The sequence below is a fragment of the Rattus norvegicus genome, chromosome 12 (assembly GCF_021556685.1).
Source record: "Rattus norvegicus strain SHRSP/BbbUtx chromosome 12, alternate assembly SHRSP_T2T, whole genome shotgun sequence".
Taxonomy (NCBI): domain Eukaryota; kingdom Metazoa; phylum Chordata; class Mammalia; order Rodentia; family Muridae; genus Rattus; species Rattus norvegicus.
Window position 1 is genome coordinate 3,382,302 of NC_141545.1, and position 16,386 is coordinate 3,398,687.

Consider the following 16,386-nt stretch of genomic DNA (forward strand, 5'->3'; position numbering starts at 1 on the left):
CAGGCAAATGTGGTGGTTAGGTCCTGCAATTCTAACAACCTGGAGACAGAGAATATGTCATGGTGAAGAACAACTTCAGCCCAGAGTGAGGCCCTGTCTCAAAAACAAAAAAACAAAAAAACAAAAAAACAAGAGCCTAAAAAAATGTACCACACCTTGATTACAAAGTCTTCTGGATACCCTGAGAGATTACTGGAGTCAGGCTATTTGGACAATTAATCTTAACAGTGAACAGCACTGATCAATCAATAGGCCTTGATTGTATATAAAGAGAAAGGGGTGGAGCATAAGTATTCATTGCTCTCTGCATTCTCAGAGAGGGTATTATACAGACAGCTGCTCAACCTGCCATGGTGGACTGTGGCCTCCAATTGTTGGCCAACATACACCCCTTCATTAAGTTGATTCTCGGGCATGTGATTTAGTAATGGGGATGGAATTCATGTGGTAGGACATCTCCAAATCTGTGTGAATAGGCAGGCATGTTAAAAATAGGGAAAGGGTCCAGAGGAAGCTTCATAAACAAGAAAATCTCCAAATTGCAGGCCTGAAGTATACTGTATGTACAACACCAACATTAACATGTAAAACATATCCAGATTTCAAGGAGAGACATTCTAGTCATGGTGGCACATGTTTGTAATCCTGGCACTGGGAAGATGAAGCAGGAGGATCTCTGTGAGTTTGGGTCAGCCATGACTACATAGTCAGTTCAAAGCCACCTCATAGTTTGTCTAAAAAGAATTTTTATCAGTGAAATAACAAGTCCAGAACAGATTAACAGAAAAGTCCAACAATAGAAGTGTTACTGAGGATGCAGACGCACCCAAAATCCTGGGATGTGGTGTGGGTTGGAAAACATTTTTATGCCAATAAAACTAGGTGTGCATAAACCCTGTGATCGTGAAGTCACTTGCCTGTGTACACTGCATTAGACGATCTGCCTTCTCAAATCCAAATCCTCCATTTCAAGATGCAAGAACCAGAGCCACACTGACTGCTGTGTGAGTTTGCAGGCCATAAGTGCTGTGGACCCCCATCAGTCCTGCAATTCTTGAGGGAACCAGCTACTAGTGGTCCAGATTTGACTCCTCAACACTTGGGTAAATTGTTAGTGAGAGCAGGGTATGTAGTCTCTGGGGCCTGAAAAACATTTGACTGTCATTCTTGGAGTTAATCTACTGTGCATGACTAAAGGAATCTGCACCCAGGAACTACTATCTGGTAGCTTGGTGACATTAAACATGTACCCTTTCCCTGGAGATGCCTCGGAGTGACCTTAGATTGGTCCCATTTCTAGCTGATAGAATTGGAGGTAGCACTTAGATTGGCTATGAGCTCCCTGCTTCTGATCTTTTGGATTATCAAAGTTTCCTACAGAAAAGACAACATAAAAAAAGTACAATTTATTGAGGTTGGAAGCCCACTGTGGCTGGCATCATTACCATGACATCATTCTGTGAATAGCATACGAAACTGGGCTCTAGCATTCATGTGGTAATTTGTGCCAAAACAAGTTTGCTGAGTGATCAAGACAAAAGAGATGAAGTAATAGAAAATATTTGGTAACTTAAGAACATACGATTTTAAAGAGTTAAGCTTGGAAGGTTGTTATAATCATACAAATATTATTTTAAAATGTTTTTTTTTGTGTTCAAACATGTATGGCTTAATTAAATGATTAATGAAACATATAAATCTAAAGAAAATGAGAAAACTATCATTATAAGAACTGTGTCTGTTTTATCGTTAGTGGGTTAGAGACTCTGGTGATGACCTATATTCTGTAGCCCCATTTAGCAGGGTGTGGTCACACTGGGTGCTGAGGACCACAATATATGGGTTTTCACCATTGGTTCCAAGCTCTGTGTCAGGATCCTCTCTGTCCACATAAGGTTTCCAGTCTGGAACTTTTGGTCAATCTCAGATATGAACAAGGTCTCAGCCTTGTGAATAGTCCTCTGGGTCTGTTGCAGGGTCTTTAAGAATGTGACAGGGGAATGGCTAGTAACTTTTACCTAGTGAACATCTCAATATGGGTGGCATCTGACCCTTAGGGCAAAAAATAGGAGGTTAGTCCAATTTTCATAGCTTTCATCGACACATTTATTTTACCCTTCCTGATTTTTGCCGTCTCTATGCACAATGTAATTTTAGATGAACATTTAGGGCTTTTGCCAGATTTAGGGGAAAGTTTGTTCATGAAGGTGAGGACATTGTCAAATCTCAAAGGTAGAGGTAAACCATATACAGAATTTTTTGTCTTCTGATAACAGCAGAGAGTATGTGTCTCATGTTCAACAAGAACTGCCATCCATTTGCCTCCTGTTTCTTTTGTCACTTGGTTTCTTCCTGTGTTCTTTCTGTCAAGGTGAGGAGTCCCCTCTCTCTAAAGAGGGCCTATGGACACTGGCATTGGCAAATGCATGTCAACTCTTTGCAGTATGCATGTCTTTGCCCTTCTCCAAGCAAAATGAATGGGATAAAGCCAGAAGGTCAGCCCTTTGTGCTGAAGTCCATTGGCTGAGGGACTGGGCCTATACCATCCTGGATAGGTGACCACTGCAACCTAGTATACCTGATTTCATGCTGATCAAAGCTGCTCCATATAAAACCTGATTGGTCGCTTACCCATGATCTCATAGGCACACCCCAGAGTGGGCAAAGACCTGGCATGAACACACTCTTGCACATGCGCACACAACTAGCTTCCTGAAAGGAAGTCGGGGTGGTCCGGCAGAAGCCAGCACCATCTTGTAATGGTGAATGCTATCCCAGCTTTCCACGTGGGGCGCAGTGGAAGCCAGCCCCATCTTGTGGTGGCGAATGTTATTGCGGCTTTCCACATCTCCCCTTTTTGTTTTACTAGTAAGAGGCTTGTCTAGGCCTCTGCAGTTACGTCCATCTGCTGTGGCTCCTGTCTTAGGTCGTTCCTCTATGTCACCGTCTTATCCGTCGTAGGGTAACCCTATCGCCACTGGGCCCCGTGTCTTATATCGGTCTGTGCATGAGGAAAGTTGCCCGTCTCTGGATACCTCAGTGCTGTGTGACAGTAACTGCTAAACGACCTAGGGCGAACTCTACAAAAGAGGCCAGCCAGAAATTGAGTTAGTGGGGAAATCATGATCAACTTACTGCATGCAATGAGGAAACCTCAGCGATGTAGAAGGGCTGATCAAAGAATCATTGAGTCTCTGTCATCCCCGTGTAATGGATCCATAAATCCATGGGGTGCAAGAGCAGAGAACTCAGATGACAACTATTTCCTGAGCATAGATAACCAAATTCCAGGGGAGGCCCCTTGTTCAATGGCCACAAGTGCTTGAGTGATAACGACCTTGTCCCGTTTCTGTTGAGATCTGAGTTTGCAAACCAACCATAGCATGAACACTAATCCACAGCATAGGGCTGCACCAAACAGAGCCACCCCCACCCATTCTTTGAAGTACTAGGAATCCAAATCTAAAGAGGCAGTGCGAGGGCTAGAGGTAGTTTCCGAGGGATCCATCCGGGAGTGATTTCTAGGCGTCAGAATTCTCCATGTCAGTCGTTCCGGTAGCCAGAATGGGTTGTCTTCTTCCTGCGGGAAAACAAAAATAGCTCCCCTGGATCTTATTAAAATAGGATCCGGGCCTTTCCATTGACCAGTCAAAATATCTTTCCATTTTACCATCTCTTTTGGTCTTTCAGGGTCTGAACAGTGACGTTCGGCCACAGTATTGCCTTGGGCATCAAGATTTAAAAAATTAAGGGTGAAGAATGCCATGGAAACAGCTACTCTTGGTAATGAGCCTCCTCGACTCCCCCTTTTTATTTATTAAGATATAAACTGTCTAGTATCATTGTCCTCCCTCGTTAAGGGGTCCAGGCAATCCAGGTTGAGTTTTTAAATGTCCTATAAAGGAACAGTACTTAGTGTTCTTAACCACTAAGCCATCTCTCTAGCACCGCACAAACTTTATTTACCTAAATATAAGCATAAATTAGAAATGCCAAATCTTGTAAATATTGTCCAGATTCAGTCATACTAGAAATCCCTGAACTGGCAGGGCGAGGCTGGGAATTGAAAGTAAGCAAATGGTGTCTTCCTCTTTTCGTGAGGGTGTGTTATCAACTCCATGACCATTTTCAAAGAGCTGGGTCTATGGTTTTATTTAGTTGTCTGAGCCACAGCACTGAAAGGACAGTGAGTTGTCAGATATTCACACTGAATTCATCACTCATTGATTTCAAGTAGAAAACCTGCCTCTAATAAATCATTAAGTAATTGTGAAATTTGAGGGCTAGTAGTATCTAAAAAGAAGAAAACTATTTAATCAATTGTAAACCACAAGCCACACATTGGCTATTAGTATATGAATTGAAATCTTGATTTTAACATTTAAAAACAGTGGCTACAGCACGTAATTTAATAATCTGTGCTGAAGCAGCAGAAACTCAAAAGAATAAGCAAGTGATCCAATCATACATGTAGCCTTTTTATTAGATGAACCACCTATAAATACAGTAAGCACAGTTCCTATGGGTTGTATGTAAAAATTTACAATTTCTTTTTAAAATACTTCCATGACTCTAGCCTACAATTCTGTATTAACACAACTGAAGCTTTATCTCCAACTTTGTGGATAACAAAGTTAAGTCCTCTGGTAAGGTGAGGTACTTTGGCAATTAACATATGCTTGGAGGCTTAAAATTAGCTTCAAATATTCTTTTCTGGAGTAGTGTAACAGCTACTCCCCAAATATTAAAGCTCATTTTTGAGAGCAAAGGATTGTAGTAAAAATTTCCATATACACTTAAAGATTTAACGTTCTTACTTCTTACGTTGAAGAAGCGACAAAATTACATAATAAGGCTATTAGCCATTCTTTTGTAAAATTTTTAATGATATCACTTCATGGGCTCTCTAAAATTATAAGCAAGCTCATGAAATGAAAACTCACAATAGCTATGATGTAAACAAATTGTATAAAATCAATCCTCTAAATCTGTCTTGAAATGGCAGTTGGAGTAAACAAACTGGCTGTAATGTTCTCACAAGTTCTAAAACCTCATCAATCCTTCATGAATCTTGTAACAATCTCTACCTGTTTGATTTTTTCTCAATTATAAATAAGTTTGAGTTAGTCAATGCAACACTGGCAATCCTTAATCACAATCTTTAAGTTCTCCTTGTACCACCAGAGCACAACCACAACTTTGGAAAGTCACCTGAGTTCTGAGTATGTGACTAGGCAGTTGTTCTTGGGGCAGTGGAATTATCATCAAAATACAGTAACTTCAGGGCAAACCACAACTTTGGAAAGCAAAACTCAACCTCCAACAATCTAGTCTCCAAAATCTAGTCTCCAAAACACCAAGTCTATCCTTTATGCTACAAAGTTTGACTGCTAATTCCTACATATGAACGCACGATGGTGTAGTCTCCAGTACCTCAAAAAGAGACATTGTCCTAAATTCTTTTAGAAGCCTGGTTTCTAAGAGTTCCTTAAAAATATTGTCTCAATTTAGACCTGTTTCCCTAGGTTGGCTCATGCCACATGTTGTCGAGAATGACTTTATCCAAATTACCAGTTTTATGTCAACTTTCTGTTACCAATGTTATACCTTTTTAACCATATCTAATAACTTAAAAGCCAATAGTCCATAACCAAGGCATGTAGAGCATATTTATACATTTAAAACCAATGAGAAACAAAATTGAAGTGTCTACACATATCTTTAATATATAGACCAAGCACCATTTTTACCTTTTTAGCTATGATTTTAAGAGAAGCATCTTGTCACCTGTTGAGTCTACAGCTCATGCAGACGCTCACCCCTGGGCAGCTTCTCCAGCTGACCTAGACACCTGGCTACAGGTACAGGGCTCCAAGGGCTGATTGAAACTGCTTTTTATTCATTTGTTCCTCTTTTGAAACGAGTTAAAACCAAATCAAGGTGTGAACAACTGGCAGATAAAGTTTTTACCATTTTCTCTTTTGAAAATGAAACATAAAACATTTAAGCAACAAGAAACAAAAACCACAGACATAAACTGACATACATGGACAGCTTGGTGCACCAAGGACAGACAATAGACAAAGGGGAAAAAACTAGATGGTGTCCCACGAAAAGGACCAGATTCCAATAGGAGTCAGCAGAAAGGTAAGATTTCCCCTTTCCCACCACTTCCACGGTGACCATCCACTCGAGTGGAGTTGATATGGATGATGGATTGTCTCAATTCCTGGACTAGTCCATCATCGTGTTGAAACCAAATTCCTGTAAGATACTGAGATATATTACGGGATATCTGAGCAGCATGACTGACATTCACAAATGGTATGGAAGTGAAACACTACAACTCTGAAGACAAAAGTTTAGAATTAAGATATCCTTTTGTTTGATTCTCCTGAATAAATTTTCAGGCGGTCTACCTCTATCAAATCTAATCAGTATGACTCTGTGACGTTTCCAGAGCCTAATCACACCTTTTATAAGCACAAAGACAAAATTTTTCTCCCAAAATATTGTGTTCCTTTTATCACCTTTTCTTTTCTTTCGTGACCTTTTCTCCCTCCGACATACTTTCTTGTTGCTCTACAAGGACACTCTGTTCTGTCCTAACAGCTGTAATGGCTTCCCACACAAAGAAAATTAAACAAAATTACCAGCCTTGCCCACAAAGGATTGATAACTTTCGGTTTCTTCACAGTGGCTCTCCACCTAGGCCCATATCTTTCTTCTTCATAGTGAGCTGTCTCATCTTCTAAATCCTCTTCCTCAGAGGGGCTAAGCTCATCTGATTCTGAACTATCAAGTCCCGAAGCCTCTAACTCCTTTACCAGATAAAGGCTTTTCCTTTTCAGAGCTTTCTTTTCCTTTCCCTGTTTCTCTCCCGGGGTGTTCTTTCCCCTATCTCTCGCTTCCTCGGATCTAAAGCCTTTGGAAGGGTCTGTTTTCTTATGTGAACCTTTTCTCTTTGAGCTCTTTAATCTTTCATCCTGATCTGTTTCTGACATGCTGTCTTGTAACTCCCTTAGCACTCCCTGTCCCTCTATCACTGTCAGGCGGCATTTCCCATCTTCTAGGCACAACCTCTGACTGTGCCTAGTGGCAGCCGCAAAGTCAAAAACCAAAAGAGAAAGAATGAGGGCTGCTAAAACGATAACAAAAGCCTCTGCCCCATCTTCTAATGGGGGAGAGAAGTGAAAGAGATCACGACCAAACGTATCTCTCAGAGCTTACCCTAGAAACTGCAGTTCTGAATCCTCTCTGCGAGCGGACGCTCTCCTCGGCGCCTGAGATGGTGAGGCGTTTTTCCTGGATTTCAGCACCATATGTCGCGCGCCCAACGTCTCGCCAGCAGGAACGCACGCACGGACACCAGGATCCTTCTGCAGCAAAGTGTTTATTACATCTTGAAGAGGAGAAACTGGGGCCCCAGAATGGCGCGGCTTATCCACACCTGATTGGTCGCTTACCCATGATCTCATAGGCACGCCCCAGAGTGGGCAAAGACCTGGCACGAACACACTCTTGCACATGCGCACACATCTAGCTTCCTGAAAGGAAGTCGGGCTGGCACGGCGGAAGCCAGCACCATCCTGTAATGGCGAATGCTATCCCAGCTTTCCATGTGGGGTGCAGTGGTAGCCAGCACCATCTTGTGGTGGCAAATGTTATTGCGGCTTTCCACAGAAGCTCCAACTCTCATTCATGCAAACTATGCACATACACACACACACACACACACACACACACACACACACACACACACACATATATATATATATATACATGCATACATACATACATGCATGCATACAAGCACACACAATTGATAGATAAAAGAACAATGCTCTAACCATCACACACACAACCCTTACACATATTCTCACATACCCCATAGTTTATGTTAGAAGAAATAATGCTGCAGTCCACCACACATAAGTCTCAACAGAGACACATAGTTGGTGGATGCTCCAATCCCCACAATGTATTCTTCATTTCATTCAATATATATCCCAGCAAAATCTTTCATGCAGTATTAAATTACGTGTTTTTGTTTTAGTTTTATTGTAGTGAATGGTTAGTGAATAATGTGTTTTTCAATACCTTCTAAGAATAACATTTCAAGTACAGGTAAAGAACAAAAATTAGGACCACAATCCCATGAACATTCATAACAAAGCAACTTATCATAGATTAACAAAGCATAAGCAAGCAAGATAGTTTTCTCAGCCAGTTTCTCTTACTGGCAGGCAGCAATTAGCAATTAGAAAGAAATGGGGATTGGAGCTAACTTCAGAGAGTTCTCTATTCTAGGTTTAGAGTGGTTCTTGGAGCTTACCATCACCCTAGACCCTTAGCTCGTCCCCTGACTCACATGATAATGAATGCGAAACCAAGTGGACAGGTGCTTGAGAACAGCTATCTCAATTCCTGAAAGATCACCCTGTGGCATCTTTCCTTGGGTGCTGATAACAGGGTCCAGGGACTTTGGCCTCAGCCCAAAAGTAATGGGAAACTAAAAGAGAGCAACCAGGGAACTTCCCTACCTCATACAGTAAGGGTAGGAAGGAGAGCCTGGTGAACATGCAGAGGCCTGCAAGGACCTGTCCTACTCAGTCTTTGTGCCCTTCCCCTTTTCAGCTTGTCAGTGGGGTTGCCAATGTCCAAGTGACCTAGTCAGGTAGCTCTTTTTTTTTTCTTAAATTTCTTTTTTTTTTTAACTTTACATTTCAAATGCTATCCCCTTTCCTGGTTTCCCCTCCATATGAAAGAACCCCAAAATTTGGGGAGACTCTCGCCCCAGTCTCGGGATGGTGGCGTGCCCCAGGAAACTCGAGAAGCCGATCTTGATGTAATAACAAGAGGCAGCTTTATTAACGAGATCTCGGGCCGACACCGAGGTCTCGGGCCAACAAGCATCGCACGCAGGAGATAGAGGAGCCAACCACGAGCCTCTACAGGCAGGGGTTTATATAGGGAAAGCCAGGGAATTTCGAGCGGTTACACAGAATTGGCTAATTCAAAGGACTTACAGTTACTTTTGGCGTGGGATTACATCAGGAAAGAGTACGTGCTATCTAGCCGCTCAGCAATGTGGGTAGGGTGACTCATCTCATTCAGCAGGTGTATGAACCATCCTTAGGGAGTGAAGGAAGGGGACGAGGTGGCTCTTTTTGAAATTTAACTCTTCACATACACCCCCTATCCCATCTCCCCTCCCCCTGCTTCTTTGAGTGTGTCCCCCAACCATCCACTCACCACTTTCTCCCTCCCTGCCCTGATATTCCCCTGCACTGCAGGGGCCTATCCTTGGCAAGACCAAGGGCTTCTCCTCCCATTGGTACTCAAAAAGGCGATCCTCTCCTACATATGCAGCTGAAGCCATGGGTCTGTACATATATACTTTTTGGATGGTGGTTTAGTCCCTGGGAGATCTGGTTGGTTGGTATTGTTGTTCTTATGGGGTTGCAAACCCCTTGAGCTCCTTGAATCCTTTCTCTAAATCCTCCAATGGGGACCCCATTCTCTGTTCAAGTTGCCAGCCTCTGTTATTTGTCATGCTGTGGAAGAACCTTTCAGGAGACAGCTATATCAGGCTCCTATCAGCTTGCCCTTCTTGGCATCAGCAATATTGTCTGGCTTTGGTAGCTGTATATGGGCTGAATCCCCAGGTGGGGCAGTCTCTGGATGGTCTTTCCTTCAGTCTTTGCTCTAAACTTTGCCTCTGTATTTCCTCCGGTGAGTATTTTTGTTCCTCCTTCTAAGAAGGACTGAAGCATCCACACTTTAGTCGTTCTTCTTCTCAAGCTTCATGTGTTCTGTGGATTCAATTTTGGGCAATCCACGCTTTTGGACTAAACTCTTCAGGGCTCTCTCTCTCTCTCTCCTCAGATGTACCCTCAGTCTGTGTCATCATTGGGTTGTCCCACTTCAATTGTAGCTGCTCTTCTGCACATAGTGGAAACTAGTGCTTATTCCTTGTGAAGATGATTTTTTATCTTTTTGTGTGTGGAGGGGTCTGTGCTTATGTGTAAGGAACTGCTGACTGGCTATGCACATGAATGGATAGCTAGTGCCCATAGACTGCAGCCTGCTCCATCTTCCCCACCTTTGCCTGAGGAAGATCGCTAGGGATCCTGGCTTCTGGGGGCACACGTCTTTCCCCCTCCATTCATTCTACACTTGTTCCTGTTCTTTCGAATTTTTTTTAGTGAAGCTGAAAGTGCAGTTCAGTAATAGATTCCTACCTATGTAATAGATTCCTAAAGCTGTAGGAGTCCGCAAAGTTAGAACTTGTTTATTCTTGTCAGGAAGGCTGCTCCTGTGGCCTGGGAAAGGGCAAGGCCTTTTCTAAAAGAATACAATGTAACATTCTTTTGGAAGTTACTCAGGACCTGCTTAGCTACTGGAAAAACACCCTAGAAAAACTGATAGGTGTAAATGTAAAGTGGATCTAAAACTTCATAATGAAAATTTCCTTAATTTTACCAGAGTTTGGGGTTAAAGGACAAAATTGAATATAGGGAAAATACACTTGTGGGCTGGGAGCTCTGCAGCAGCCTGGGAGGGAAATATGAGGGAGGGGCCACAGTGGGTACTGTTCAGGTATAGGTGTGAGGCCATGTGCTTTCCCATTGCTTACTCGCCATTGTTCACCCCACCGCTAATTTTGGAGAGACTATCGAAGAGGTGACACAGTTCAAAAGGAGTCATATTAACCAAGACAAGTAAGTGTCTCTACAACAATACAGAAAAAATAATTCAAAGAAGGCATTCTTGACTCTCATTCTTAACTCTTGATCTGGAATAAAATAAGAAGCAAATGGAAATGTTTATTGGGGACAAATATTTGGCACATTTGCAAATAATAGGTGATGCCTAAATGTTGGGTATGGAATTTAGTGAAAATGCTTCTGTTAATATTATGTACAATATCAGAAATCAATTGGCAATAGTATGAGATTTAAAGGCAGGAGGATTTTAGCAGGGTTTGTTGAGCATGCTTCTAAAACATGTCATACTTGCCAGTGACACAATCCTGGTGGAAACCACTTAGGCAGGACATGTGTGAGCATCAAGTCTCAAGGCCCTCTGAATACTAAGATGGATTTTATACAGCTATTGCTTCAACTCTACATGTTCTGCACAAGACAAAGGCAACATATGACTAAAAAATATTTAATAGCCTCCTCTCCTCTCTTTTTCAGACCCTTCCTGTTAGTTTGCACCTCTGAATACAAGCATTAAATAAACTATAAGGCATATCGTCTGGAGACGTTATTGAAGATTTGTGCCTCTGTAACAAAGTTGATTTTCAAACGGGGGTTTTCCAAACAGCAAAAAATAAGACAGAGACATTAAATAATCACCACAATACTTAGTTTAAAAAATAGAATGATGGCAACGCAAACCTGATGGATTCTGTTTTAATGTGGGAGATGTAAAACTTGAGTGAGCAGTCAGAGACCAAGAGAAGCCCATGGTGTTTGAGATGACTGAAGGAATACACCATGGAAGGTCTACAGAGTTCTTAGTTCTTGGAGAATTCGTTCTGTATGATACTAAAAAATATACAAGTATTGTGCTGGGTATTTTGGCACCTAATCCTTCTAAATTCCTTCAGACTAATAATATTCTAGCACAGGAGTACATTTGATGAGATTACTCAATTGGTACAAATAATGAGCACATTTTAAATACTGTCCAGCAAAAATCTTTTGCTGAGTATCCAAACATGTTGATCATAGCCCAAATATAGAGGTTGGAGTTCTGTCGAGCTTATGGCCTGGTAAAACTCTTTTTCAATACTCTCATGAAGCTTCAGTAGACTTACTCAGTGAGCAGACACATTGGGTAAATACATATGACAAATCAGCTCCCATCTGAAGTTCCACTTCCTTGGCAATGGCACCAGGCACCCCAGATTTATTGATTACAACCATTGTTTCTACGACTCTTGGAATCCTTAAAGGGGAGCCACATTTTTAGGACAGAACTTCTCCAGAATGCCTTCTTTCTCCACAAGAGCAGTGTTGTAGGTTGCTTCACATACTCTTCCTATTAGGGTAACGCCATAACTGTTAACTTCCTCTATACAGTTGTTTAAGTTCGCATTGGTTGTATTGTGCATAATAAGAAATCTCATGTTCTTGTATGTGACTTCTACAGGAGCAAGGCGTTTCATTCAAGCCATATGAATTTAGCTTTTTAAAGAAACATGGAATAGGGTTGTGAAAGAATTAAAAAATTGAATACAGAAATGATTCCATGCAAAAACCAAAACCAGCGGGGGGTGGGGGAGAAACTGAAATCTGCTTCAATAGTTATATACTCCACTTAAAAGTTTAAATGGTTGAGGACAGGAAATCAATGTATTTGTCCATTGGCACAAAAGATGTGGTATAGTGAGTGGTGAACAGAATGCATTCTATGACTAACTATTGGGTTACAATGATTTTGGGAACTGCGTTGTAACGTGTGTATTTTTCCGTCTCACAAATGATGTTTTGTCATATGTCTTCGTGAAAATAACTGCTTTGCAAATAGATTTAAAAAAATAAAACAGTCCCCCAAACTTCAGTTCCTTTTTTCCCCCACTGTGGCATTTCAGGATAGGGCCTGCTAGGGATGCAGCTAGCAAGGAGCTCTGTCTGTAGCTCCTGAAATAAAGCTGTATCTATCTTTTCATCTTTTCAGATGTGTGTCCAGAGAAACATGCAACTTTCTAGGGGTAGGAATGGAATGCTGAAGTTGAATTCATAAAGGAGAGCGAGAAATAGGGAGAGAGAGGACGATTTTTATTTGAATATCTGTCTTTCTGGGGGGAAAGCACAGGTTTGCAAAGTCAGTTTTAAAGAGTACTGATTGTTTCTTGTGTTTGCAAACTCTTTTCAAATGTGTAATGTGGGGGAACGAAAGTGTTGAACTTCAGGAGAGGAGTTGTTTGGCTTCATGTTTGAATATTTTGACAAGGACTATTGTAATAGTTTGTAATATTCATCCAGTTTGCCAGGTCACAGGTAGGCTGAAGGGTGGGGAATGGTGCTAAGCTGAGCTGATTGGTGCATCCACTCTTCCACCTTTTGCAGATCATGGCAGGGGCACCCATGGCCCACACCAAGAATCTCCGGCTTCCACACTCTGCTCATCCCCCATGTACCCGCTTCTCCCACCATCTTGCTCTTAAGCATCCTAGAGTCAGTTTCTGGAGACAATGTTTAACAAACTCCCTTTTCCTTCTTACTTATCTGTCCTGTTTCCTATGCAGGTCACCTGTCCCCTGTGATGCTACAGATGCTCCATTCACACTTGTGTGTACTGTTAAAATAGCAGTCAGTCTGGGGAGACTGAGAGCAGAAGTTGTAGTTGTCTGGAAGCACATTCTTCTGTGTGTCTGGTTTAGAAAGCCAACCATCCTGTAGGAAGTTCCTTAATTGTTTACAAAACTGTACAGTTGACGCAGGTCTAGGACTTTGCTGTTTTTCCTGGGCGAGTTGTAACCTAGAATTACCATTCTATGAGTCTGCTTTCTCACACAGACTGAGCTTTCCCCTGGGAATTCCTGCTACAATACCCTTTGTGCCCTTCCAGTGCTGCAGTTCGGACACTCGGAAACTTACCTGAAGCTCTCCATCCAGAAATTCAATTTACCTGAGTGCACTCAACTTACTAATTGGCCTAATTATTGGGCATTTTTCCTGAATTACTCTGTTTTCTTGTTTGTGTCACTATGTACAACATTGTGTTTCACTATGTGAAACTTTACTTCTTTTTATGATGAGTAGCTGTTCATCTTTTAAAAGTTGGGATTCACTTTGAATTAATTGCTATGTTGTCTCAGGTAGAAAAATACTAATTTTCAAAGATAATGTATTTAAATATATACCTCCATTCCCTTAACCCCAATTGACAACTAATAAACTATATAGGAAAACAACCTCTTCTCGACAAGCAATCACTGTGTTTGTTTTTTTGTTTGTTTGTTTGTTTGTTTTTTGATATCTGACAGGGATCCTTTAATGACTGACAATGGTGAGGCATAGCCACACTTGACAATGCTCACATGAATGGGACCATGCAAATGAGCCTAATGAGTATTCATGACAAACTAATGAGGGGAGAAACAGGGCTGTGATGAGGGCAAGGCTTGAGGTGGAAGTAATGAGTTCACTAGGCACAGGGTATGGACAGTAACTATGATGTCCGCGGCCGGCCTGGGCAGCGAGTGATTGACAGGGGAGCCATGGCTGGCACTGATCCAGCTTCAATGACTGACAGTGGGGGCTTTGATACATTTGATGGATGGTTCCCATGGGCGGAGTCTCTGGATGTGTGGAGGGGAATGGTGACACCTGTAGCCATCACTCAGGCAGGGCTGGGACCACACATAGTCAAGAAGTGTGTGTGTGTGGGGGGGGTGCACATAACATCACCAGCAGTGGAGGCCGAGCCCCAGTGTGCATTTGACTTCAGGATTGCCCCACAATCATGCACACAGACCCGCCCAATGCTTTCACCATTTAGTGTTATGTTTTCTACCATTTTGTACCAGATCCCATTTAGTTTTCCATGTTCATTGGTGTTGCTTTGTTCAGTTAATATTTAGGAAGTGATATTGGTGAGGCTTTATGAGTCAGGTCAAGGGAACATGGCAGAAGACTGGGAGGAAAGAAGTTTAAAAAATCACTTCTACAATATTGTTTCTCCTAATAACATCAAGAGTGTTATAAATTTTATCAAGCTTGCAAAGCATAGAATCAAAATGTTACTACAGAATGGTCTAGAATTTTTACTGTTTAAATCTCACCGATTCATGAACATGTGGGAATCTTTCCATTATCTGATATCTGGTCAATTTATAAGACATTTTGTTTTGTTTTGGGTTAATTTTTTTTTCTTTTTTTGTGTGTTTTCTTTTTTTAATCATAAAAGCCTTTTATTTCTCGGTTAGAATGTTCCCAAGAAACTTAATACTTTTAAAAGTTACTGTTAAAGACAGGTTTTCATTGATTTACTTTTCAGTAAGTTTGCAATTTTACAAAGAAGGAGTATTCACTTTGTGTGTTAATTTTGTATGTTGCTACTTTTGAAAGAATTTACAAGATATCTGATTATTCTTATGTTATATTTAGGCTCACTTATGTTTACTATCATATGATTTTCAAAAGGACATGCTTTGAATTCTTCATTTCTAATATATGTCCCCTTGGTCACATCCAGTTTTAATATTATCTTAATTGTTTACATATGCTGTACGAAACAAGAGTAAATTGAGTATGATCAGCAAAGGAAGTCATTGGTACCATAATATTTTATAAATAACTTGATGAGGGGCAGCACACACTATAAGGAAATTCTAGGTGATAGAACCATTATCATCCTTGCAGACATAAGGCACTCATTGTTAAATATTCTTCAATTAACTCAATATGGTAAGCATTCTTATTGCTAGAAATTTCAACTTCTAATGTTTTAGACAATTGTCAATTTAGGCTAATTGCAGATGTGGAAAGAAGAAAACTAAAGTAACCAAAAAGAAGGAATTGTATGTTTATATAACAGTTATATCATATTACTCTAGGAAAATGAATTTATCTTGTCAGAGAGGAGTCAAAATGTGTGACTTGGACAAGTCAAAGGACCTGGACGGATGATCCTAAAGAGAAATAACAAGATACCAAATGTTGAACTTTAAAAGCATACTTAAGAATAACATTTTTTTTCTGAGAAACCAAATGAAAGACCCAGAACCATGTTCAATTCTATGGTAAAGAATATACATTTAAGTCTAATCAAAGAACAGTTGTTTTGAACAGAGCTATTAGTGTCACTTATTGAACCTATTCTGCTATCTTGCCATACTGGTTATCATCATACTTTATAGGTATTACAGGTGGGTACAACTATCAATTGCTTCCCTAACGTGTCAACTTGCTTACTGTTTTATCTACCTTAGAACTTTGACTTAAACCTAGAGGCTTCTAAGATATATCCAGGTAGATTGCTGAGATTCCTTGTAAGATTTATTGGGCAGCTGGGACTCAAGCCACCAACCTTGAGAGAAATCCAAGTGCTACCTGACAAATCCATATTTTGGGGGAAAGCCACAGGAAATACTTTAACAATTGGTAGAATTTCTCTCACTAGGATTGGAATCATGGCTGGGGCTAGAAATCTAGTCCGATTTATGTAGCTAGTTTGGTCTTAAACTTTAAAATTGATGACATTAATTTAATAAATTAGTGACATTCCTTCCAGCTTTTAAATATTAGTCTTATATGTACCAACAAGTGGGACCATCATCCTACATCAAAGAAGCCTCTTTGTACAGAAAATGGAGACCATTACAGAAAACAAAAACTTGGACACAATGAAGAGATAATTGCATTA

At 40.9% G+C, this 16,386-nt stretch overlaps 1 protein-coding gene and 1 long non-coding RNA gene across 4 annotated transcripts in view; one reads left to right on the forward strand and one right to left on the reverse strand.

The window, feature by feature from the left end:
• LOC148001969 (uncharacterized) overlaps positions 1–16,386 on the forward strand; it is a 955,959-nt gene that overhangs the window by 121,901 nt on the left and 817,672 nt on the right. The gene's annotated exons all lie outside the window — the stretch shown is intronic.
• Positions 2,083–7,383, reverse strand: LOC148001970 (uncharacterized). Its single transcript, XR_015634479.1, has 2 exons — positions 7,231–7,383; positions 2,083–3,580 (listed from the first exon to the last, which is right to left on the reverse strand). It is a non-coding gene; the product is annotated as an uncharacterized LOC148001970 (long non-coding RNA).